Source organism: Amblyomma maculatum, chromosome 7 (genome assembly GCF_055883805.1).
Source record: "Amblyomma maculatum isolate TAMU_Amacu chromosome 7, ASM5588380v1, whole genome shotgun sequence".
In the NCBI taxonomy this organism is placed as follows: domain Eukaryota; kingdom Metazoa; phylum Arthropoda; class Arachnida; order Ixodida; family Ixodidae; genus Amblyomma; species Amblyomma maculatum.
The window spans coordinates 57,109,791-57,136,656 of record NC_139350.1 but is presented as its reverse complement, the minus strand read 5'-3'; the positions used below and the strand labels follow the sequence as shown (position 1 = coordinate 57,136,656).

At 47.0% G+C, this 26,866-nt stretch overlaps 3 pseudogenes; all 3 read right to left on the bottom strand.

Moving 5' to 3' along the window:
• Window positions 1-1,913: 1,913 nt before the first annotated feature.
• LOC146183314 (piwi-like protein Siwi pseudogene) lies at window positions 1,914-4,684 on the bottom strand (annotated as a pseudogene).
• Window positions 4,685-12,505: 7,821 nt separating this feature from the next.
• On the bottom strand, window positions 12,506-15,756 carry LOC146183313 (piwi-like protein Siwi pseudogene; annotated as a pseudogene).
• Window positions 15,757-23,443: 7,687 nt separating this feature from the next.
• LOC146183312 (piwi-like protein Siwi pseudogene) lies at window positions 23,444-26,635 on the bottom strand (annotated as a pseudogene).
• Between the last annotated feature and the right edge of the window lie 231 nt (window positions 26,636-26,866).

The window sequence follows — 26,866 nt, the reverse complement described above, 5'->3', positions numbered from 1 at the left end:
AAGCCGAACCATTTTTTTTTTTGCATATACTACAGCGTTTAAGGGTTCGCCATTTTGTATACCGCTACAGACATGTACTCACCTATGGGGCTGAAACGTGGAGGCTAACCAAGAGAGTTCTACTTAAGTTGAGGACAACCCAGAGGGCTATGGAACGAAAAATGGTAGGGGTAACATTAAGAGATAGGAAGCGTGCAGATTGGGTCAGAGAAATAACTCAAGTTACCGACATTCTAGTGGAAATTAAGAAGAAGAAATGGACATGGGCAGGACATGTAGTGCGAAGAGAGGATAACCGATGGTCTCTGAGGGTAACAAACTGGATTCCAAGGAAAGGAAAGCGTAGCAGGGGGCGGCAGAAAGTTAGGTGGGCGGATGAGATTAAGAAGTTCGCAGGGGTCAAGTGGATGCAGCTAGCACAGAACCGGGTTAAGTGGAGAAATATGGGAGAGGCCTTCGCCCTGCAGTGGGTATAATCAGGCTGATGATGATGATGACAGACATGTTTTACCTCTCTTTTCGTCTTGTGTAATAGTGTTCAACGAACAAATCGTAATAATTAGTGCCTGTGGTCTTTTCTAAATTATGCAACATGGTTAGATATAAAGCAAATGTACTCGGACCCCTTATGGTGAGTCATGCATAATGCGTGCTTACCATTCGGCACGTCACGATGTTGCGCCAATACTACAGAACTGGGGAACATCTGCTTGACAGTTATCGCAGTCAAAATTACGAGCACAAGCTTTACCGTAAGAGTAGACGTGATAGCGACTCGCTTTTTCATTCCGCACGTTTACATTGACACTCACCACAGAGCTTTAAATCTCATTTGGTTGGTTTAGGTTAAGGGGAAAAGAAGAATGGCATACAGACGGAGGTACAGAAGTTGTCTGCTCAAATTCCTGCCTGCAAACTAGCCACCAATTTGGCTAGCAAATGGATGCTAAATCTGAAGCGAAATGGTTAGAAACCATCCTGAACGCTGCACAACGGACGGTAGCATCAGTGCATCATTTTTGATACGAAATCATGTGCATATTTTTACTAACGCGTTTCTCATTTCTGGGCACGCTGCGAGACAGCGGCCCGTGCCGGTCTCAGATGGAGTCCCCTGATTCGTCTGAGCGCTACGAGATGGCAGTTTGCCCAGCGGAAGTGCAGCAATGCTTTTCAATTTGGAAAAGGCGCTTTTTAAAGGCCATTTTTTTTTTCGGAAGATAAATTGTGCCGCATTATTGTCCATTATTAACCGCAATTGTGTAAAGCAGTGGCTTCGTACACGCGTAAGCAGCGATAAAGTTTTGGTGCCCTTTTTTTTTTTAATTTTTATTCAATGTGATGACATTTTAACAGTGAAACATATTCTGAAACATTGCAAGGCACTAGACCCTTGCCAAAAAACATCAACTCAAAGTGGGTTACAGAAATGCAAACTTTGTACGATAACGAAATAAATTGCATTCCAGCAATAATTTGAATAACTGCCTTTTTTTTTTATTATTGTTGCTTCTCCAAAGGAGAAGCAACAATATGTAAAAAATAAAAAAAAAGATTACAAACAAATCTTTTGGCCTGCAGCATGATAATGGAAAACATTAAAGAGCAGCACACCCCAACAATGTTACAGGTGGCTCAGTCACCAGCATGTGAGGTACCCTTTGCAGCTGGATAGAACACAGCCACCAAACCAAGCATCTCGTTACGCCTGGCATTGATGGGAGGATACTGCTTCAGTGTTCCTACGCCACTTGTACAAGGCGTGAAATGTAGGCAACGAAAGGAAGAAGGGGGCATGGAAATCAAAATACAAAACAGAGAAGGAACTCGAAAGTACAAAGCAGAAAGGACGTCAAGGATTGAGAGGCGCAGCTGCTACAAGAATGCAAATGAAACTGGCAGTGCTTGTGGGTCTCGATGGGTGCTTATTACAAATAGAAGAGAGTGGTGGACAATCTCTTGTGTGGCTCAGCGTGAAGACTCTGGCCTGCCAGAAATGCCAGCTTGTGGGCATACTGGCATGGAGCAGGAACACGGATGGTACCTGGCCAATTGAAATACAAGTGAGTGAGCTTGTAGGAGAGTCTCTGCATGTGCTCTGGCTTGAGCGTGGTGGTATCGTGGATGACATTGAAGTGAGTAGGAGCCACTGTGCCCTGACGCACACTCTGCGAGACAAGGTAGAAGTCGTACCGTTCTGGCCGGGTAACCATGTTGTCAATCACTGTTCCTGGAGGCGGGTTCTGGTAGCCACCCCTGTTGTCAATGCTGAAGAAACGGGCTGCTATCCTCTTGGTCACCACAACAAATGCGAGCTGAGGTTCTCTCCCTGGAAACATTTCGGTCAGCAAGCTTTGGATTTGGCCAACCTCCCACTCCTGCACCTGAAGCAGCTGGCCATACGACACACCATCACGGAAGAAGAGGATGCGCTCTGGAACTGCATTGTTCTCTTCCTGGTACTGTTTCATCGACAATGCCAGGTGGGTCTTCAGTGCACTGCCGAGCTCCTGGTGAGTCTGGTGGAAGCTCACACGTGAGTACCATCGAGTCAGGGTCTTGTTCAAACTGGCCACAAAGCCACCAGCTGACAGTCCCTTCTGGCGGCAATCGTGGTAGGTGTCGTAGCCGATACACATGACGTTTTGAAGCGGGATCTCAACAGCCCAAGCTTCTCCACCCAACTTGCAGTTCATCTGGATGGCCACCTTTGTTGCCACAGACTTCAGGTTCTTCTTGTTGCTGATGGTCCTGCCCAGCATCACCTGGGTGTGCAGTCCCATGTCAACGCAGGCAACCTTCTTGAGTCCATCGTAACGGTCCCTGCGGTTGTTGGGGAACACCGCCATGAGCATCTCAGTCTCCCGAGGGACATTCTTGAGGCCGTTTATGTAGCTGCCCACACGGTCATCATCCAGAGCAATCACCTGTGGCTGCTGCAGGGTCACTCCCATTGGTGGGCCCACACACATGAGCTCACGCACAAAGTCTTGCGCATTCTTCATGTCACGGCGGGTGCACACAACCACCCATGATCGGATCTGGATAGCCTTGAACATAGTTTTGTCTCGCATCTCGCGCGAGAAGTCTGCCGTCGACGAGTTCACGGGTGACCTGATGTTGTTTCCATGAATCACTCTCTCTGGCTGCACTTGACGACCAGAGATCTCAACCAGCTTTTCAGAAAACTTCAACCCCCATTGGTCCATCTCCTTTGTGACCTGTGGATTTCTGGTCATGTTCTTCATAAACTCCTGCAAGTTGACAACACGCTTTACGGGGTCCAGCTTCATTTCACTGGCCAAATCCTTCATGATGGTGAAGTTGGAGCGGATGTCGTCAGTGAGCCCTGTGAGGAAGCACAGCTCGGGAATTAGGTAAAGGTTGTCAGTGCGGCCCACCCGTATGTCCCTCTCTCTGGGACGGCACACGAGCAGTGGCTGGTTCATGTCCCAAATGTCCTTGTTGTAGTGATCTTTGTAGTACTTCAGGTAGGTGATGGGGCCCTCCTTGGTGTCAAACGTCTGCTGTGGGTTCTTAGACCAGTCAATGTCGTCCACACGATACGTCTTGTTGTTGTACCTGGTCATGACGATTGATCCAACGACAGCCTTCATGACTTCGTCCTTGTAGTTGCCACGGGTAGACTGCTGCAGAGACCCAAGCAGGTGGAGCACATTCTCCGTACGCAGAACCTTGTGCACTGTGTCGACCACCATGAGGATGCCTCCGTCATGCTGGCCCACAGCAGTGGTCAGGCCCTCCCAGATCTCCAGGCTGTGACGGCTGATAGGCTTTGGACCAGCAGCATTGAAGAACTGGCGCCGGATCTGGACAAACTGCATACTCTCGAGGTTCCTTCGCATTTGAGTATTGAAGATCCTGAGCAGCTCAGGGTTGTTCGGTGCCAGCTCCTGGACATGCTTCACCGTGATGCGGATCTGGGCACCATCAGTGCGCCGCTGAGAGTACAGTTCCGTCACCTTGTGCTCCAGACGAGTGGAACTCTTCAAATCAGACATGCCATCAAATATGTAGCTTCCTCCGAACCTGTCCCGGTGATCCCTTAGAAAAGCACTACGCAGCCGGGACGACTCAATGTTCGGTGCGAAGTCCACGTGATACTGTTGAATGGCCCAGTTTGGCATCGTCTCCAGGCGGAAATAGTTTGACAACAGCCTAATAGGGTTCCCAGTGGTACCCTTTCTGTCAGTGATACGCTGTGGCCGGGTGGCAAGGATAGCAATCTCATCCCGCCGACCACGGCGGGCGCCCCTGCCTGCAGTGTCTCCTCCGGCCAGGCTCATGGCGCCCATCTGCTCGGTGGGCGGCTGAGGGGGTGCCTGAGTAATATCTCCAGGTCGCACTAACGTTCCAGGCCTATGAGCAGCACGCCCAGTTGATGACGCCATTGTTGGTGCCGGCTGGAACGCTGCCTGCTGCTGTGGTGGCGCAGCCATGGCACCAGGCAGTTGCTGGTAGCTTGGGTGCTGTTGTGGCTGTTGCTGGTATGCCTGAGGTGGTGGCTGAGAAGGCCCAGGGCCCTCGAAGCCAGGTCGACGTACCCCAGCTTCCTGTGGAGGGGGTATGTTGCGGGACTTGCCCCGCGACCGACCCCGTGCACGTCCTGTAGGCTGATCAGACATGTCTTGTATTGAACACGGCGGATCACAAGAACGCTTGGTTCGACACAGTATTTCCGGGCGTTTAAAATAAACCGCACATTCACAATGCTACTGCAGGCGTAAAATATCAAAGCTGCAACCGGCTACAACTAAACCCGTAACTCAAACTCGTAGCAACTTGCCGCAATCGACGAACCACCTACCCTACCTACCACAAATGTTACAACTTCCTAGACTAGGCCTACGCAGACTAGGCCTTCCTAGACTAGGTGACGTAGGCCTAGGCCTACGTCACGGCTACGCAGAGCTACCTGGTGGCGCCAAAGCCACCTAGAAATTATTGCTGCATTGCCATGAGTGGCAGGCTTTTTTTTTTCTTCCAAGTACGGCCGCCACGTCCTCTTCCGCAGCAACACATGCACATTAGTTCTCAAAGAGGTCCATCAAAAATCAGAACGTCACCAGAGCAGGAAATTTAAACTGGTTCTACAAAAGCAGCACCCAGACTAACCACTGGGCGGGCTGTGTGTCCGAGAAACAATTCCAACATTTTGAAATCGGCAATTTAAAGCATCGATCAGCGGTAATCAATTTGAATAGGTATGATACGGAAATAATTAAAACTTTACCATAGAATTAGACTGCCTTTTTTCCGATTGATGCATTCCCGGATAACACAATGTTCTGGCTACTACGTTCAAAATTTTGACAAATTGTGGTCGTATAGTATGCTTAGTTATTGACCGCACAGGTGCTAACATACAAGCAGGTCAAACCGGGGGGCACGCGGCATGAAGAGCTGAATTGAAAACCAGCGACAGTCACCCATCTTTGGGGCTTCTCTGCGGTGCCTGGGTGCAACGGGGCAAAGCATCTTAGATTGACATCGTGTGAACGTATGAGGGGGTCGTTCCCATGGAGACGCAGCACGAATTTGAGAAACACAGCATAGTCCTCTCAGCGCTTAATCTGAAAACTGCAATCACGTAAATCAGCACAAAAAGCGTGAATGTGGTGACAGGTTGCCTTTGCAATGGCTTTCCCATAGTGCAATACTGTAAGGTAAGGGAGTGAAGCATGCGGAAACAGTGACAAAGTGATTGCTGCTCGTCATTGTCTGTGGACCAGATGTGTTACTAAATCTCTTCCACACCAAAGACTGTAACTGCAGACTAATTCTCTGAGTACTAGCAGTTCATAATTTATGTTAATAAATGACTTTGTACCGCATTGAGCAGTTATATTTTTTTTTTTTCAAAATTAGGTGGTCTTGATTATGTGCTTTCAGAGATAAAATTTTAATTTTTCGCAGTTAAAAGAAAAGCGCCAGCAAGGTTTTAGTGACAGTAGGCAATGATCACAAATCCTGGCCGTGAGAGTGAATTAAGTTAGAAGAATAAGAAAGTGGTAGTTTATTTGTCAGGTACTTTCAGATCATAAAGGCAGTTTACTAATGTTCTGCAAGAGAAAAGTATATAACAGCTGTATCTTCCTGTACTCTCCTATGGGGCGGAAACACACAAACTAGAGAAAGAAGTTCATTCTAAATTTATGACAGTTTAATGAGCTATTGAGAAGAAAGTGCTATGTGCAACGTTGAAAGGCAGGAAGAGAACAGAGTGGTCCAACGAAGACATGTGAATTAATGATAGTGTAGCCAAGATAAACAAGGATAAATGGCCATGGGCAGGGCACATAAGGAAAAGGGAAGGTGACCGATGTTTGTCAAGGGCGCGTGATGAGTGGCTTCAAAGAAAGAGAACTTAGTGTTCAAATGCTGTCCACTACCGCAAAATTGTTTTAACGTAGGACAGCGGCAAACACTTTTTAAAGCAAACGATGCTAAAAGCTGGCGTCATGATCTCGGCTGACTGCATGCTTTTATTCATGATTGACAGACGTATGTATGGGCTTAAATGAAATTTTGACTGTCACACAAAAATTCAAACTTTTTCCACCGCAAGGAACCCTCCCCCAAACTGATGTCATTTTTCAAAGAAAAATAAAAAAATAATGGGTTCATGACGCGAGAATGTATGATAGTCGCTGTTAATAGCGTGACCGTGTGTCATCTGTCATCTTCCTTTTGTTTTGTTTTGGCTTATAAGGGCATGGACAAATGATTGATATCTTCTGACTCTATTGTAGATAGTCTTCTCACTCTGCCAGATTCTGTTGACTACTCTACAACAGGATATGCTACGAATGACAAAACTGGCCCAGACAATAATTAACTTTGTAAAAGCCATGTTGTGCTCGCAGTCACGCAAAATTACCAGGCAGGATTTTTATTGGGGATGTGGTACACACCATAGTACCCTGCTATTGCAACCCATGGGGCTGCATCGCTAGCTTGTGCCAAGTGTTTTTAACAGTCAGCACATGTTATTAAAGAACCCCAGGTGGTCGAAATTTCCGGAGCCCTGCACTACGGCCTCTCTCATAGCCTTAATCGATTTGGGACGTTAAATCCCATATACCAAACCTGCCGCCCATACACAATTGTTTTACAGTGGACACTTCCCGAACGGGGGACCCCGACTTAAAGACCTAAAACTAGTTAAAACTTGTCATGAGATTATGCTAAAAATAAGAATGTCTTGCCTAATAGTGTATAGACTGAATACTCCAATAGCCAAAAAACAAGCATTTGTCATTTTAATTTGTCATTGAATATTTCATCACATAAAACAAATTCAAGTGTTGTTTAGTAGCGAAACACTGCCATTTTCGGCAAGGTCCACTATGTGACAACGTTCTTCTACTGAACATGAAGTGTCAGCATGCATCGCACTGCATGGATTAGTTTGCTTTTCATGTGGGGTGCGGAGTATGTGTAGTACTAGTTTCTTTGTTGAAGTGGAAATAATCGAGTCTCTTCATTGTTAATTGTAACGCACAAGCCATAGTCACGCGAGCCATTGTTAGCTTCTATGGTGGCAGCCACTGCACCATTTCCGCACCCACCATTGAGGAGCTGCGCAGTTTTTCTGAACTTTTCTTGTACTGGATCTGCAGGAGATCTGCACTTTTTGAAACAAACGGCATCGTTCAGCGGATGCCATGTTGCACTGCTGGAATGAATGGCAAAGTGGAGCGCAATGAGAACTAGTTCATGTAGTGCAGATGAATTGAATAGACCTGTCTGTACTTTGTTTTTTGTATGATATTTTTACCTACGCTCAATCACCATCATGCACAGCAATTATAGTTTCTAGCATCAGGTTGCTTAAAATTGGCACATGGACTCATATTAAAATTCTCAGTAAAATTTTCCTACGGTATCTCTAACAAAACTGTTGTGGAACCAACCACTTCCCATTGCGCCGAAATGAATGGCCGCTTAAAATCTAGCATTTGGTCCGTTCAATTGTTTCTATTTCTTTTCACGGGGGGTCCTATATAGCTTATGTAGCATTGCAGCACACTCAAGAATGGTCTCTGGTGGTTGATTGCAGGCTGACACAGACGGGGCTGACGGAGAATGTATCCAAGACGCTGCGGAACCGAGACATCCACGATGAGAAGGGCCTGACGGCCACCAAGCGAGAGAGCAGTCACGAGTATGACTGAAAAAGCACCAGATGCCATGTGAACCTTCCTACTGACTGTGTCTGATGCCCATTCTCGTTGCTTTCTTTCTTGGTGTCCACTTGCTCTTTCCTCTTTGTGCTTCGTGTTTTTTGTCTGAAAGATTGTGCCTAGGTGTACTGATTTTTTTGTTGCATTATTATTGTATTTTTTTCTCACTCACAATCATTGTCTGCCATATCGCAAGAGCTGGAGAGAGAGAAGACAATGAGGATGTACATGCGAGCTGCATAGGCGAAACATGGGGCACTCGTATAATTTTTTGGGTACTTGTTTTTCATCCCTGAATGTTGTATGCTAGGAACGCACATTGTTTGGTGTTCACGGATGCACTCACGTTATATCTTCTGGTAGGCTGTTGTCTAGCTGTTTGCTGCTTCTCAATCTCGTTGGTTATGTATATTGCTGTATTATATAGCTTATGTTGTCGCAGTGGAGCTTGACAGTGGGTATTGCTCACTGTTTGTTTATAATTTAAAGCACACCTTCATGACCTGCACTGTTCGAGGATACAGTACAGTGTAGCAAGGCACCGGGTCTTTATGGCACCCCTTGGTGGGTGCCCCCATCTGCCTAGACGGCCAATATTATGAGTTATATAAGTATGCGCTCGATTCTCGTAGTACATGGCTAGACGTAGCGTGCCACGTCTGCTTAGGGCACCGACACTGGACGAAGGATCTCACGCTCCCTCTCATCTGTGTTGAATTTATGTCCAAATAAAGAACACCATTCGAAACTATTTTCTTACTTTAGTGGTCATCTGTGTTGAATTTATGTCCAAATAAAGAACACCATTCGAAACTATTTTCTTACTTTAGTGGCTGCTGCAGTATGTGTTTTGGGTTGTGGTCATCAAGGTATGAATTGAAAAAAAACAAGATACAGGAATATTCGAGTTGAATACATTGAGTCATGGTATGTCGCCAGTGGATGATGCTTATCGTTAGTGCAGCCCTCCTCTGAGCGTGCGTTTTGAGTATCTGGAAAGTCAGCTATGTGGGCTCGAACATAGCTGTAAGCCACAGCCATGTTGACACAATGTAATGTGGCAGTTCATACCTTTTTCTCAGCAGGACCAGTGGGAGAACAGATGTGTTAACTAGGACTGAACGAAGGAGAATTGCCAAACTCTGGTGGGTTTTTAGTTGGACTCTATGCCAAGATCTGCAATCATGTGGCCCCTGGCCTCTGCTTGCTAAAGCATTCTGTGATTTGGCCGGGCATGCACTGTTGTGGCCATATGAAAGTCAAGCGAAAGCAAAGACGGCAGCTGTACTACTGTTTCAGCAACACTGGTACTGCTTTTGCATTTTTTAGTTTATTCTGGTATGGGTCAAGTGTGGTTGGTAGGCACTATAGTCTGGCAGGATTTTTTTTTTTTTCCTCTTGAAAAAAAGGACTTGCATATTAAGGCAGTGTCTGTGTGGCATCCTTTTTTGTACGAGGGGATCCTCATCCACGGCTGGCAGTCTGGATGGATGGCGTTTTCAAGTTATGAAAACACTTTGAAAACTTTATCAGAGAGTGGCAAAAATTTGCTTAGAGTGCCAGAAAGGTGGAACTAAGTTGCTCAAGTGGAGTGCCAGCACGTATCGCTTACATTTTTTGTTGCACTTTACCACTTTACTGGAAAGCTCGGGATAGTCTGGAAAAATGCATAGTCGAATGCCATGCAAAACAACGGGATGTAGCAAAGAGGACAAAGCACAGGAACAGACGGTCACCTGAAGGTCTGTAATTGCAACAAGGAGCCAAAAGAGTGGTTACGTGTGTCAATGTACTTTCCACATGTCAATCGTCGTGCTTATTTGTTGATATGCCATAATGTAGGCCATTTGCACTTCGAAGAGGCTTCTTTTTAATGTGCAAAAAGCAAGGCCCCATGCATTGTGCAATGTCTGTGCACGTTCAAAAATGCAAGTGGTCAAAATTTCCAGCGCTCTTCACTACGGCGTCCTCGTAGCCTGAGTCGCTTTGGCTTAAACCCTATAAGCCATAAATCTACCATACTGATGCAAGGGGAACCGATTCATGCTAAGATTATCAGTAATGATTAAATGAGAATGGCCACATTCATTGACCTGATACTGTGCTGCTTGAGTCTGAACAAGACCCGATAAGTTTCTAACAGCAGGCAGTGCAGTTTCACAGTTTTCAGTGCAAATGAATTAAACTGCCATGCTCTCAGAACAGTGTTCATAGTACACAGTTACTCTGTTAGAAAATGCTGAGGTGGTGTTCTGCCACAAGCAGCCGCATGTCGGATATATCCTTGAAGCCTTTCTCATTGCCATACAGCCTTGGCACATGCATCAGCTGCCCTTGCATCAACCTCTTCACATCGGAGCACACAAATCTCTAAAATAGTACACTGATGTTTTACTGTTGATTCTTTCATGAGCAGTGCAGTTGCAGACAATTTAATCACAGCTGTCTGCCTTGGTGAATATATTCATCATTTGTCTTCTCCGATAGGTTGTGCATGACGTTAAAGTATGGAATTTTAGAGCCGAGAAAGCCAACGCATGCATTCGCAGTGGTTAGGGCGCTTGACTACCGTGCCCAAGGACGCGGGATCGAATCCCTGCCTCGGCAGCCGCTTTTTGATGGAGGCGTAAAGCTAGGCGCCCGTGTGCTGTGCGATGTCGGCGCACATTAAAGAACCCCAGGTGGTCGAAATTTCCGAAGTCCTCCACTACGGTGTATCTCGTAGCATTAGTCGCTTCGGGACGTTAAACCCCAAAACCAAGCCGAACCATTTTTTTTTTGCATATACTACAGCGTTTAAGGGTTCGCCATTTTGTATACCGCTACAGACATGTACTCACCTATGGGGCTGAAACGTGGAGGCTAACCAAGAGAGTTCTACTTAAGTTGAGGACAACCCAGAGGGCTATGGAACGAAAAATGGTAGGGGTAACATTAAGAGATAGGAAGCGTGCAGATTGGGTCAGAGAAATAACTCAAGTTACCGACATTCTAGTGGAAATTAAGAAGAAGAAATGGACATGGGCAGGACATGTAGTGCGAAGAGAGGATAACCGATGGTCTCTGAGGGTAACAAACTGGATTCCAAGGAAAGGAAAGCGTAGCAGGGGGCGGCAGAAAGTTAGGTGGGCGGATGAGATTAAGAAGTTCGCAGGGGTCAAGTGGATGCAGCTAGCACAGAACCGGGTTAAGTGGAGAAATATGGGAGAGGCCTTCGCCCTGCAGTGGGTATAATCAGGCTGATGATGATGATGACAGACATGTTTTACCTCTCTTTTCGTCTTGTGTAATAGTGTTCAACGAACAAATCGTAATAATTAGTGCCTGTGGTCTTTTCTAAATTATGCAACATGGTTAGATATAAAGCAAATGTACTCGGACCCCTTATGGTGAGTCATGCATAATGCGTGCTTACCATTCGGCACGTCACGATGTTGCGCCAATACTACAGAACTGGGGAACATCTGCTTGACAGTTATCGCAGTCAAAATTACGAGCACAAGCTTTACCGTAAGAGTAGACGTGATAGCGACTCGCTTTTTCATTCCGCACGTTTACATTGACACTCACCACAGAGCTTTAAATCTCATTTGGTTGGTTTAGGTTAAGGGGAAAAGAAGAATGGCATACAGACGGAGGTACAGAAGTTGTCTGCTCAAATTCCTGCCTGCAAACTAGCCACCAATTTGGCTAGCAAATGGATGCTAAATCTGAAGCGAAATGGTTAGAAACCATCCTGAACGCTGCACAACGGACGGTAGCATCAGTGCATCATTTTTGATACGAAATCATGTGCATATTTTTACTAACGCGTTTCTCATTTCTGGGCACGCTGCGAGACAGCGGCCCGTGCCGGTCTCAGATGGAGTCCCCTGATTCGTCTGAGCGCTACGAGATGGCAGTTTGCCCAGCGGAAGTGCAGCAATGCTTTTCAATTTGGAAAAGGCGCTTTTTAAAGGCCATTTTTTTTTTCGGAAGATAAATTGTGCCGCATTATTGTCCATTATTAACCGCAATTGTGTAAAGCAGTGGCTTCGTACACGCGTAAGCAGCGATAAAGTTTTGGTGCCCTTTTTTTTTTTAATTTTTATTCAATGTGATGACATTTTAACAGTGAAACATATTCTGAAACATTGCAAGGCACTAGACCCTTGCCAAAAAACATCAACTCAAAGTGGGTTACAGAAATGCAAACTTTGTACGATAACGAAATAAATTGCATTCCAGCAATAATTTGAATAACTGCCTTTTTTTTTATTATTGTTGCTTCTCGAGAAGCAACAATATGTAAAAAATAAAAAAAAGATTACAAACAAATCTTTTGGCCTGCAGCATGATAATGGAAAACATTAAAGAGCAGCACACCCCAACAATGTTACAGGTGGCTCAGTCACCAGCATGTGAGGTACCCTTTGCAGCTGGATAGAACACAGCCACCAAACCAAGCATCTCGTTACGCCTGGCATTGATGGGAGGATACTGCTTCAGTGTTCCTACGCCACTTGTACAAGGCGTGAAATGTAGGCAACGAAAGGAAGAAGGGGGCATGGAAATCAAAATACAAAACAGAGAAGGAACTCGAAAGTACAAAGCAGAAAGGACGTCAAGGATTGAGAGGCGCAGCTGCTACAAGAACGCAAATGAAACTGGCAGTGCTTGTGGGTCTCGATGGGCGCTTATTACAAATAGAAGAGAGTGGTGGACAATCTCTTGTGTGGCTCAGCGTGAAGACTCTGGCCTGCCAGAAATGCCAGCTTGTGGGCATACTGGCATGGAGCAGGAACACGGATGGTACCTGGCCAATTGAAATACAAGTGAGTGAGCTTGTAGGAGAGTCTCTGCATGTGCTCTGGCTTGAGCGTGGTGGTATCGTGGATGACATTGAAGTGAGTAGGAGCCACTGTGCCCTGACGCACACTCTGCGAGACAAGGTAGAAGTCGTACCGTTCTGGCCGGGTAACCATGTTGTCAATCACTGTTCCTGGAGGCGGGTTCTGGTAGCCACCCCTGTTGTCAATGCTGAAGAAACGGGCTGCTATCCTCTTGGTCACCACAACAAATGCGAGCTGAGGTTCTCTCCCTGGAAACATTTCGGTCAGCAAGCTTTGGATTTGGCCAACCTCCCACTCCTGCACCTGAAGCAGCTGGCCATACGACACACCATCACGGAAGAAGAGGATGCGCTCTGGAACTGCATTGTTCTCTTCCTGGTACTGTTTCATCGACAATGCCAGGTGGGTCTTCAGTGCACTGCCGAGCTCCTGGTGAGTCTGGTGGAAGCTCACACGTGAGTACCATCGAGTCAGGGTCTTGTTCAAACTGGCCACAAAGCCACCAGCTGACAGTCCCTTCTGGCGGCAATCGTGGTAGGTGTCGTAGCCGATACACATGACGTTTTGAAGCGGGATCTCAACAGCCCAAGCTTCTCCACCCAACTTGCAGTTCATCTGGATGGCCACCTTTGTTGCCACAGACTTCAGGTTCTTCTTGTTGCTGATGGTCCTGCCCAGCATCACCTGGGTGTGCAGTCCCATGTCAACGCAGGCAACCTTCTTGAGTCCATCGTAACGGTCCCTGCGGTTGTTGGGGAACACCGCCATGAGCATCTCAGTCTCCCGAGGGACATTCTTGAGGCCGTTTATGTAGCTGCCCACACGGTCATCATCCAGAGCAATCACCTGTGGCTGCTGCAGGGTCACTCCCATTGGTGGGCCCACACACATGAGCTCACGCACAAAGTCTTGCGCATTCTTCATGTCACGGCGGGTGCACACAACCACCCATGATCGGATCTGGATAGCCTTGAACATAGTTTTGTCTCGCATCTCGCGCGAGAAGTCTGCCGTCGACGAGTTCACGGGTGACCTGATGTTGTTTCCATGAATCACTCTCTCTGGCTGCACTTGACGACCAGAGATCTCAACCAGCTTTTCAGAAAACTTCAACCCCCATTGGTCCATCTCCTTTGTGACCTGTGGATTTCTGGTCATGTTCTTCATAAACTCCTGCAAGTTGACAACACGCTTTACGGGGTCCAGCTTCATTTCACTGGCCAAATCCTTCATGATGGTGAAGTTGGAGCGGATGTCGTCAGTGAGCCCTGTGAGGAAGCACAGCTCGGGAATTAGGTAAAGGTTGTCAGTGCGGCCCACCCGTATGTCCCTCTCTCTGGGACGGCACACGAGCAGTGGCTGGTTCATGTCCCAAATGTCCTTGTTGTAGTGATCTTTGTAGTACTTCAGGTAGGTGATGGGGCCCTCCTTGGTGTCAAACGTCTGCTGTTGGTTCTTAGACCACTCAATGTCGTCCACACGATACGTCTTGTTGTTGTACCTGGTCATGACGATTGATCCAACGACAGCCTTCATGACTTCGTCCTTGTAGTTGCCACGGGTAGACTGCTGCAGAGACCCAAGCAGGTGGAGCACATTCTCCGTACGCAGAACCTTGTGCACTGTGTCGACCACCATGAGGATGCCTCCGTCATGCTGGCCCACAGCAGTGGTCAGGCCCTCCCAGATCTCCAGGCTGTGACGGCTGATAGGCTTTGGACCAGCAGCATTGAAGAACTGGCGCCGGATCTGGACAAACTGCATACTCTCGAGGTTCCTTCGCATTTGAGTATTGAAGATCCTGAGCAGCTCAGGGTTGTTCGGTGCCAGCTCCTGGACATGCTTCACCGTGATGCGGATCTGGGCACCATCAGTGCGCCGCTGAGAGTACAGTTCCGTCACCTTGTGCTCCAGACGAGTGGAACTCTTCAAATCAGACATGCCATCAAATATGTAGCTTCCTCCGAACCTGTCCCGGTGATCCCTTAGAAAAGCACTACGCAGCCGGGACGACTCAATGTTCGGTGCGAAGTCCACGTGATACTGTTGAATGGCCCAGTTTGGCATTTTCTCCAGGCGGAAATAGTTTGACAACAGCCTAATAGGGTTCCCAGTGGTACCCTTTTTGTCAGTGATACGCTGTGGCCGGGTGGCAAGGATAGCAATCTCATCCCGCCGACCACGGCGGGCGCCCCTGCCTGCAGTGTCTCCTCCGGCCAGGCTCATGGCGCCCATCTGCTCGGTGGGCGGCTGAGGGGGTGCCTGAGTAATATCTCCAGGTCGCACTAACGTTCCAGGCCTATGAGCAGCACGCCCAGTTGATGACGCCATTGTTGGTGCCGGCTGGAACGCTGCCTGCTGCTGTGGTGGCGCAGCCATGGCACCAGGCAGTTGCTGGTATGCCTGAGGTGGTGGCTGAGAAGGCCCAGGGCCCTCGAAGCCAGGTCGACGTACCCCAGCTTCCTGTGGAGGGGGTATGTTGCGGGACTTGCCCCGCGACCGACCCCGTGCACGTCCTGTAGGCTGATCAGACATGTCTTGTATTGAACACGGCGGATCACAAGAACGCTTGGTTCGACACTGGCAGTATTTCCGGGCGTTTAAAATAAACCGCACATTCACAATGCTACTGCAGGCGTAAAATATCAAAGCTGCAACCGGCTACAACTAAACCCGTAACTCAAACTCGTAGCAACTTGCCGCAATCGACGAACCACCTACCCTACCTACCACAAATGTTACAACTTCCTAGACTAGGCCTACGCAGACTAGGCCTTCCTAGACTAGGTGACGTAGGCCTAGGCCTACGTCACGGCTACGCAGAGCTACCTGGTGGCGCCAAAGCCACCTAGAAATTAATGCTGCATTGCCATGAGTGGCAGGCTTTTTTTTTCTTCCAAGTACGGCCGCCACGTCCTCTTCCGCAGCAACACATGCACATTAGTTCTCAAAGAGGTCCATCAAAAATCAGAACGTCACCAGAGCAGGAAATTTAAACTGGTTCTACAAAAGCAGCACCCAGACTAACCACTGGGCGGGCTGTGTGTCCGAGAAACAATTCCAACATTTTGAAATCGGCAATTTAAAGCATCGATCAGCGGTAATCAATTTGAATAGGTATGATACGGAAATAATTAAAACTTTACCATAGAATTAGACTGCCTTTTTTCCGATTGATGCATTCCCGGATAACACAATGTTCTGGCTACTACGTTCAAAATTTTGACAAATTGTGGTCGTATAGTATGCTTAGTTATTGACCGCACAGGTGCTAACATACAAGCAGGTCAAACCGGGGGGCACGCGGCATGAAGAGCTGAATTGAAAACCAGCGACAGTCACCCATCTTTGGGGCTTCTCTGCGGTGCCTGGGTGCAACGGGGCAAAGCATCTTAGATTGACATCGTGTGAACGTATGAGGGGGTCGTTCCCATGGAGACGCAGCACGAATTTGAGAAACACAGCATAGTCCTCTCAGCGCTTAATCTGAAAACTGCAATCACGTAAATCAGCACAAAAAGCGTGAATGTGGTGACAGGTTGCCTTTGCAATGGCTTTCCCATAGTGCAATACTGTAAGGTAAGGGAGTGAAGCATGCGGAAACAGTGACAAAGTGATTGCTGCTCGTCATTGTCTGTGGACCAGATGTGTTACTAAATCTCTTCCACACCAAAGACTGTAACTGCAGACTAATTCTCTGAGTACTAGCAGTTCATAATTTATGTTAATAAATGACTTTGTACCGCATTGAGCAGTTATATATATTTTTTTTTTTTCAAAATTAGGTGGTCTTGATTATGTGCTTTCAGAGATAAAATTTTAATTTTTCGCAGTTAAAAGAAAAGCGCCAGCAAGGTTTTAGTGACAGTAGGCAATGATCACAAATCCTGGCCGTGAGAGTGAATTAAGTTAGAAGAATAAGAAAGGGGTAGTTTATTTGTCAGGTACTTTCAGATCATAAAGGCAGTTTACTAATGTTCTGCAAGAGAAAAGTATATAACAGCTGTATCTTCCTGTACTCTCCTATGGGGCGGAAACACACAAACTAGAGAAAGAAGTTCATTCTAAATTTATGACAGTTTAATGAGCTATTGAGAAGAAAGTGCTATGTGCAACGTTGAAAGGCAGGAAGAGAACAGAGTGGTCCAACGAAGACATGTGAATTAATGATAGTGTAGCCAAGATAAACAAGGATAAATGGCCATGGGCAGGGCACATAAGGAAAAGGGAAGGTGACCGATGTTTGTCAAGGGCGCGTGATGAGTGGCTTCAAAGAAAGAGAACTTAGTGTTCAAATGCTGTCCACTACCGCAAAATTGTTTTAACGTAGGACAGCGGCAAACACTTTTTAAAGCAAACGATGCTAAAAGCTGGCGTCATGATCTCGGCTGACTGCATGCTTTTATTCATGATTGACAGACGTATGTATGGGCTTAAATGAAATTTTGACTGTCACACAAAAATTCAAACTTTTTCCACCGCAAGGAACCCTCCCCCAAACTGATGTCATTTTTCAAAGAAAAATAAAAAAATAATGGGTTCATGACGCGAGAATGTATGATAGTCGCTGTTAATAGCGTGACCGTGTGTCATCTGTCATCTTCCTTTTGTTTTGTTTTGGCTTATAAGGGCATGGACAAATGATTGATATCTTCTGACTCTATTGTAGATAGTCTTCTCACTCTGCCAGATTCTGTTGACTACTCTACAACAGGATATGCTACGAATGACAAAACTGGCCCAGACAATAATTAACTTTGTAAAAGCCATGTTGTGCTCGCAGTCACGCAAAATTACCAGGCAGGATTTTTATTGGGGATGTGGTACACACCATAGTACCCTGCTATTGCAACCCATGGGGCTGCATCGCTAGCTTGTGCCAAGTGTTTTTAACAGTCAGCACATGTTATTAAAGAACCCCAGGTGGTCGAAATTTCCGGAGCCCTGCACTACGGCCTCTCTCATAGCCTTAATCGATTTGGGACGTTAAATCCCATATACCAAACCTGCCGCCCATACACAATTGTTTTACAGTGGACACTTCCCGAACGGGGGACCCCGACTTAAAGACCTAAAACTAGTTAAAACTTGTCATGAGATTATGCTAAAAATAAGAATGTCTTGCCTAATAGTGTATAGACTGAATACTCCAATAGCCAAAAAACAAGCATTTGTCATTTTAATTTGTCATTGAATATTTCATCACATAAAACAAATTCAAGTGTTGTTTAGTAGCGAAACACTGCCATTTTCGGCAAGGTCCACTATGTGACAACGTTCTTCTACTGAACATGAAGTGTCAGCATGCATCGCACTGCATGGATTAGTTTGCTTTTCATGTGGGGTGCGGAGTATGTGTAGTACTAGTTTCTTTGTTGAAGTGGAAATAATCGAGTCTCTTCATTGTTAATTGTAACGCACAAGCCATAGTCACGCGAGCCATTGTTAGCTTCTATGGTGGCAGCCACTGCACCATTTCCGCACCCACCATTGAGGAGCTGCGCAGTTTTTCTGAACTTTTCTTGTACTGGATCTGCAGGAGATCTGCACTTTTTGAAACAAACGGCATCGTTCAGCGGATGCCATGTTGCACTGCTGGAATGAATGGCAAAGTGGAGCGCAATGAGAACTAGTTCATGTAGTGCAGATGAATTGAATAGACCTGTCTGTACTTTGTTTTTTGTATGATATTTTTACCTACGCTCAATCACCATCATGCACAGCAATTATAGTTTCTAGCATCAGGTTGCTTAAAATTGGCACATGGACTCATATTAAAATTCTCAGTAAAATTTTCCTACGGTATCTCTAACAAAACTGTTGTGGAACCAACCACTTCCCATTGCGCTGAAATGAATGGCCGCTTAAAATCTAGCATTTGGTCCGTTCAATTGTTTCTATTTCTTTTCACGGGGGGTCCTATATAGCTTATGTAGCATTGCAGCACACTCAAGAATGGTCTCTGGTGGTTGATTGCAGGCTGACACAGACGGGGCTGACGGAGAATGTATCCAAGACGCTGCGGAACCGAGACATCCACGATGAGAAGGGCCTGACGGCCACCAAGCGAGAGAGCAGTCACGAGTATGACTGAAAAAGCACCAGATGCCATGTGAACCTTCCTACTGACTGTGTCTGATGCCCATTCTCGTTGCTTTCTTTCTTGGTGTCCACTTGCTCTTTCCTCTTTGTGCTTCGTGTTTTTTGTCTGAAAGATTGTGCCTAGGTGTACTGATTTTTTTGTTGCATTATTATTGTATTTTTTTCTCACTCACAATCATTGTCTGCCATATCGCAAGAGCTGGAGAGAGAGAAGACAATGAGGATGTACATGCGAGCTGCATAGGCGAAACATGGGGCACTCGTATAATTTTTTGGGTACTTGTTTTTCATCCCTGAATGTTGTATGCTAGGAACGCACATTGTTTGGTGTTCACGGATGCACTCACGTTATATCTTCTGGTAGGCTGTTGTCTAGCTGTTTGCTGCTTCTCAATCTCGTTGGTTATGTATATTGCTGTATTATATAGCTTATGTTGTCGCAGTGGAGCTTGACAGTGGGTATTGCTCACTGTTTGTTTATAATTTAAAGCACACCTTCATGACCTGCACTGTTCGAGGATACAGTACAGTGTAGCAAGGCACCGGGTCTTTATGGCACCCCTTGGTGGGTGCCCCCATCTGCCTAGACGGCCAATATTATGAGTAATATAAGTATGCGCTCGATTCTCGTAGTACATGGCTAGACGTAGCGTGCCACGTCTGCTTAGGGCACCGACACTGGACGAAGGATCTCACGCTCCCTCTCATCTGTGTTGAATTTATGTCCAAATAAAGAACACCATTCGAAACTATTTTCTTACTTTAGTGGTCATCTGTGTTGAATTTATGTCCAAATAAAGAACACCATTCGAAACTATTTTCTTACTTTAGTGGCTGCTGCAGTATGTGTTTTGGGTTGTGGTCATCAAGGTATGAATTGAAAAAAAACAAGATACAGGAATATTCGAGTTGAATACATTGAGTCATGGTATGTCGCCAGTGGATGATGCTTATCGTTAGTGCAGCCCTCCTCTGAGCGTGCGTTTTGAGTATCTGGAAAGTCAGCTATGTGGGCTCGAACATAGCTGTAAGCCACAGCCATGTTGACACAATGTAATGTGGCAGTTCATACCTTTTTCTCAGCAGGACCAGTGGGAGAACAGATGTGTTAACTAGGACTGAACGAAGGAGAATTGCCAAACTCTGGTGGGTTTTTAGTTGGACTCTATGCCAAGATCTGCAATCATGTGGCCCCTGGCCTCTGCTTGCTAAAGCATTCTGTGATTTGGCCGGGCATGCACTGTTGTGGCCATATGAAAGTCAAGCGAAAGCAAAGACGGCAGCTGTACTACTGTTTCAGCAACACTGGTACTGCTTTTGCATTTTTTAGTTTATTCTGGTATGGGTCAAGTGTGGTTGGTAGGCACTATAGTCTGGCAGGATTTTTTTTTTTTCCTCTTGAAAAAAAGGACTTGCATATTAAGGCTGTGTCTGTGTGGCATCCTTTTTTGTACGAGGGGATCCTCATCCACGGCTGGCAGTCTGGATGGATGGCGTTTTCAAGTTATGAAAACACTTTGAAAACTTTATCAGAGAGTGGCAAAAATTTGCTTAGAGTGCCAGAAAGGTGGAACTAAGTTGCTCAAGTGGAGTGCCAGCACGTATCGCTCACATTTTTTGTTGCACTTTACCACTTTACTGGAAAGCTCGGGATAGTCTGGAAAAATGCATAGTCGAATGCCATGCAAAACAACGGGATGTAGCAAAGAGGACAAAGCACAGGAACAGACGGTCACCTGAAGGTCTGTAATTGCAACAAGGAGCCAAAAGAGTGGTTACGTGTGTCAATGTATTTTCCACATGTCAATCGTCGTGCTTATTTGTTGATATGCCATAATGTAGGCCATTTGCACTTCGAAGAGGCTTCTTTTTAATGTGCAAAAAGCAAGGCCCCATGCATTGTGCAATGTCTGTGCACGTTCAAAAATGCAAGTGGTCAAAATTTCCAGCGCTCTTCACTACGGCGTCCTCGTAGCCTGAGTCGCTTTGGCTTAAACCCTATAAGCCATAAATCTACCATACTGATGCAAGGGGAACCGATTCATGCTAAGATTATCAGTAATGATTAAATGAGAATGGCCACATTCATTGACCTGATACTGTGCTGCTTGAGTCTGAACAAGACCCGATAAGTTTCTAACAGCAGGCAGTGCAGTTTCACAGTTTTCAGTGCAAATGAATTAAACTGCCATGCTCTCAGAACAGTGTTCATAGTACACAGTTACTCTGTTAGAAAATGCTGAGGTGGTGTTCTGCCACAAGCAGCCGCATGTCGGATATATCCTTGAAGCCTTTCTCATTGCCATACAGCCTTGGCACATGCATCAGCTGCCCTTGCATCAACCTCTTCACATCGGAGCACACAAATCTCTAAAATAGTACACTGATGTTTTACTGTTGATTCTTTCATGAGCAGTGCAGTTGCAGACAATTTAATCACAGCTGTCTGCCTTGGTGAATATATTCATCATTTGTCTTCTCCGATAGGTTGTGCATGACGTTAAAGTATGGAATTTTAGAGCCGAGAAAGCCAACGCATGCATTCGCAGTGGTTAGGGCGCTTGACTACCGTGCCCAAGGACGCGGGATCGAATCCCTGCCTCGGCAGCCGCTTTTTGATGGAGGCGTAAAGCTAGGCGCCCGTGTGCTGTGCGATGTCGGCACACATTAAAGAACTCCAGGTGGTCGAAATTTCCGAAGTCCTCCACTACGGTGTATCTCGTAGCATTAGTCGCTTCGGGACGTTAAACCCCAAAACCAAGCCGAACCATTTTTTTTTTTGCATATACTACAGCGTTTAAGGGTTCGCCATTTTGTATACCGCTACAGACATGTACTCACCTATGGGGCTGAAACGTGGAGGCTAACCAAGAGAGTTCTACTTAAGTTGAGGACAACCCAGAGGGCTATGGAACGAAAAATGGTAGGGGTAACATTAAGAGATAGGAAGCGTGCAGATTGGGTCAGAGAAATAACTCAAGTTACCGACATTCTAGTGGAAATTAAGAAGAAGAAATGGACATGGGCAGGACATGTAGTGCGAAGAGAGGATAACCGATGGTCTCTGAGGGTAACAAACTGGATTCCAAGGAAAGGAAAGCGTAGCAGGGGGCGGCAGAAAGTTAGGTGGGCGGATGAGATTAAGAAGTTCGCAGGGGTCAAGTGGATGCAGCTAGCACAGAACCGGGTTAAGTGGAGAAATATGGGAGAGGCCTTCGCCCTGCAGTGGGTATAATCAGGCTGATGATGATGATGACAGACATGTTTTACCTCTCTTTTCGTCTTGTGTAATAGTGTTCAACGAACAAATCGTAATAATTAGTGCCTGTGGTCTTTTCTAAATTATGCAACATGGTTAGATATAAAGCAAATGTACTCGGACCCCTTATGGTGAGTCATGCATAATGCGTGCTTACCATTCGGCACGTCACGATGTTGCGCCAATACTACAGAACTGGGGAACATCTGCTTGACAGTTATCGCAGTCAAAATTACGAGCACAAGCTTTACCGTAAGAGTAGACGTGATAGCGACTCGCTTTTTCATTCCGCACGTTTACATTGACACTCACCACAGAGCTTTAAATCTCATTTGGTTGGTTTAGGTTAAGGGGAAAAGAAGAATGGCATACAGACGGAGGTACAGAAGTTGTCTGCTCAAATTCCTGCCTGCAAACTAGCCACCAATTTGGCTAGCAAATGGATGCTAAATCTGAAGCGAAATGGTTAGAAACCATCCTGAACGCTGCACAACGGACGGTAGCATCAGTGCATCATTTTTGATACGAAATCATGTGCATATTTTTACTAACGCGTTTCTCATTTCTGAACACGCTGCGAGACAGCGGCCCGTGCCGGTCTCAGATGGAGTCCCCTGATTCGTCTGAGCGCTACGAGATGGCAGTTTGCCCAGCGGAAGTGCAGCAATGCTTTTCAATTTGGAAAAGGCGCTTTTTAAAGGCCATTTTTTTTTTCGGAAGATAAATTGTGCCGCATTATTGTCCATTATTAACCGCAATTGTGTAAAGCAGTGGCTTCGTACACGCGTAAGCAGCGATAAAGTTTTGGTGCCCCTTTTTTTTTTTAATTTTTATTCAGTGTGATGACATTTTAACAGTGAAACATATTCTGAAACATTGCAAGGCACTAGACCCTTGCCAAAAAACATCAACTCAAAGTGGGTTACAGAAATGCAAACTTTGTACGATAACGAAATAAATTGCATTCCAGCAATAATTTGAATAACTGCCTTTTTTTTTTATTATTGTTGCTTCTCCAAAGGAGAAGCAACAATATGTAAAAAATAAAAAAAAGATTACAAACAAATCTTTTGGCCTGCAGCATGATAATGGAAAACATTAAAGAGCAGCACACCCCAACAATGTTACAGGTGGCTCAGTCACCAGCATGTGAGGTACCCTTTGCAGCTGGATAGAACACAGCCACCAAACCAAGCATCTCGTTACGCCTGGCATTGATGGGAGGATACTGCTTCAGTGTTCCTACGCCACTTGTACAAGGCGTGAAATGTAGGCAACGAAAGGAAGAAGGGGGCATGGAAATCAAAATACAAAACAGAGAAGGAACTCGAAAGTACAAAGCAGAAAGGACGTCAAGGATTGAGAGGCGCAGCTGCTACAAGAACGCAAATGAAACTGGCAGTGCTTGTGGGTCTCGATGGGCGCTTATTACAAATAGAAGAGAGTGGTGGACAATCTCTTGTGTGGCTCAGCGTGAAGACTCTGGCCTGCCAGAAATGCCAGCTTGTGGGCATACTGGCATGGAGCAGGAACACGGATGGTACCTGGCCAATTGAAATACAAGTGAGTGAGCTTGTAGGAGAGTCTCTGCATGTGCTCTGGCTTGAGCGTGGTGGTATCGTGGATGACATTGAAGTGAGTAGGAGCCACTGTGCCCTGACGCACACTCTGCGAGACAAGGTAGAAGTCGTACCGTTCTGGCCGGGTAACCATGTTGTCAATCACTGTTCCTGGAGGCGGGTTCTGGTAGCCACCCCTGTTGTCAATGCTGAAGAAACGGGCTGCTATCCTCTTGGTCACCACAACAAATGCGAGCTGAGGTTCTCTCCCTGGAAACATTTCGGTCAGCAAGCTTTGGATTTGGCCAACCTCCCACTCCTGCACCTGAAGCAGCTGGCCATACGACACACCATCACGGAAGAAGAGGATGCGCTCTGGAACTGCATTGTTCTCTTCCTGGTACTGTTTCATCGACAATGCCAGGTGGGTCTTCAGTGCACTGCCGAGCTCCTGGTGAGTCTGGTGGAAGCTCACACGTGAGTACCATCGAGTCAGGGTCTTGTTCAAACTGGCCACAAAGCCACCAGCTGACAGTCCCTTCTGGCGGCAATCGCGGTAGGTGTCGTAGCCGATACACATGACGTTTTGAAGCGGGATCTCAACAGCCCAAGCTTCTCCACCCAACTTGCAGTTCATCTGGATGGCCACCTTTGTTGCCACAGACTTCAGGTTCTTCTTGTTGCTGATGGTCCTGCCCAGCATCACCTGGGTGTGCAGTCCCATGTCAACGCAGGCAACCTTCTTGAGTCCATCGTAACGGTCCCTGCGGTTGTTGGGGAACACCGCCATGAGCATCTCAGTCTCCCGAGGGACATTCTTGAGGCCGTTTATGTAGCTGCCCACACGGTCATCATCCAGAGCAATCACCTGTGGCTGCTGCAGGGTCACTCCCATTGGTGGGCCCACACACATGAGCTCACGCACAAAGTCTTGCGCATTCTTCATGTCACGGCGGGTGCACACAACCACCCATGATCGGATCTGGATAGCCTTGAACATAGTTTTGTCTCGCATCTCGCGCGAGAAGTCTGCCGTCGACGAGTTCACGGGTGACCTGATGTTGTTTCCATGAATCACTCTCTCTGGCTGCACTTGACGACCAGAGATCTCAACCAGCTTTTCAGAAAACTTCAACCCCCATTGGTCCATCTCCTTTGTGACCTGTGGATTTCTGGTCATGTTCTTCATAAACTCCTGCAAGTTGACAACACGCTTTACGGGGTCCAGCTTCATTTCACTGGCCAAATCCTTCATGATGGTGAAGTTGGAGCGGATGTCGTCAGTGAGCCCTGTGAGGAAGCACAGCTCGGGAATTAGGTAAAGGTTGTCAGTGCGGCCCACCCGTATGTCCCTCTCTCTGGGACGGCACACGAGCAGTGGCTGGTTCATGTCCCGAATGTCCTTGTTGTAGTGATCTTTGTAGTACTTCAGGTAGGTGATGGGGCCCTCCTTGGTGTCAAACGTCTGCTGTGGGTTCTTAGACCAGTCAATGTCGTCCACACGATACGTCTTGTTGTTGTACCTGGTCATGACGATTGATCCAACGACAGCCTTCATGACTTCGTCCTTGTAGTTGCCACGGGTAGACTGCTGCAGAGACCCAAGCAGGTGGAGCACATTCTCCGTACGCAGAACCTTGTGCACTGTGTCGACCACCATGAGGATGCCTCCGTCATGCTGGCCCACAGCAGTGGTCAGGCCCTCCCAGATCTCCAGGCTGTGACGGCTGATAGGCTTTGGACCAGCAGCATTGAAGAACTGGCGCCGGATCTGGACAAACTGCATACTCTCGAGGTTCCTTCGCATTTGAGTATTGAAGATCCTGAGCAGCTCAGGGTTGTTCGGTGCCAGCTCCTGGACATGCTTCACCGTGATGCGGATCTGGGCACCATCAGTGCGCCGCTGAGAGTACAGTTCCGTCACCTTGTGCTCCAGACGAGTGGAACTCTTCAAATCAGACATGCCATCAAATATGTAGCTTCCTCCGAACCTGTCCCGGTGATCCCTTAGAAAAGCACTACGCAGCCGGGACGACTCAATGTTCGGTGCGAAGTCCACGTGATACTGTTGAATGGCCCAGTTTGGCATTGTCTCCAGGCGGAAATAGTTTGACAACAGCCTAATAGGGTTCCCAGTGGTACCCTTTTTGTCAGTGATACGCTGTGGCCGGGTGGCAAGGATAGCAATCTCATCCCGCCGACCACGGCGGGCGCCCCTGCCTGCAGTGTCTCCTCCGGCCAGGCTCATGGCGCCCATCTGCTCGGTGGGCGGCTGAGGGGGTGCCTGAGTAATATCTCCAGGTCGCACTAACGTTCCAGGCCTATGAGCAGCACGCCCAGTTGATGACGCCATTGTTGGTGCCGGCTGGAACGCTGCCTGCTGCTGTGGTGGCGCAGCCATGGCACCAGGCAGTTGCTGGTAGCTTGGGTGCTGTTGTGGCTGTTGCTGGTATGCCTGAGGTGGTGGCTGAGAAGGCCCAGGGCCCTCGAAGCCAGGTCGACGTACCCCAGCTTCCTGTGGAGGGGGTATGTTGCGGGACTTGCCCCGCGACCGACCCCGTGCACGTCCTGTAGGCTGATCAGACATGTCTTGTATTGAACACGGCGGATCACAAGAACGCTTGGTTCGACACTGGCAGTATTTCCGGGCGTTTAAAATAAACCGCACATTCACAATGCTACTGTAGGCGTAAAATATCAAAGCTGCAACCGGCTACAACTAAACCCGTAACTCAAACTCGTAGCAACTTGCCGCAATCGACGAACCACCTACCCTACCTACCACAAATGTTACAACTTCCTAGACTAGGCCTACGCAGACTAGGCCTTCCTAGACTAGGTGACGTAGGCCTAGGCCTACGTCACGGCTACGCAGAGCTACCTGGTGGCGCCAAAGCCACCTAGAAA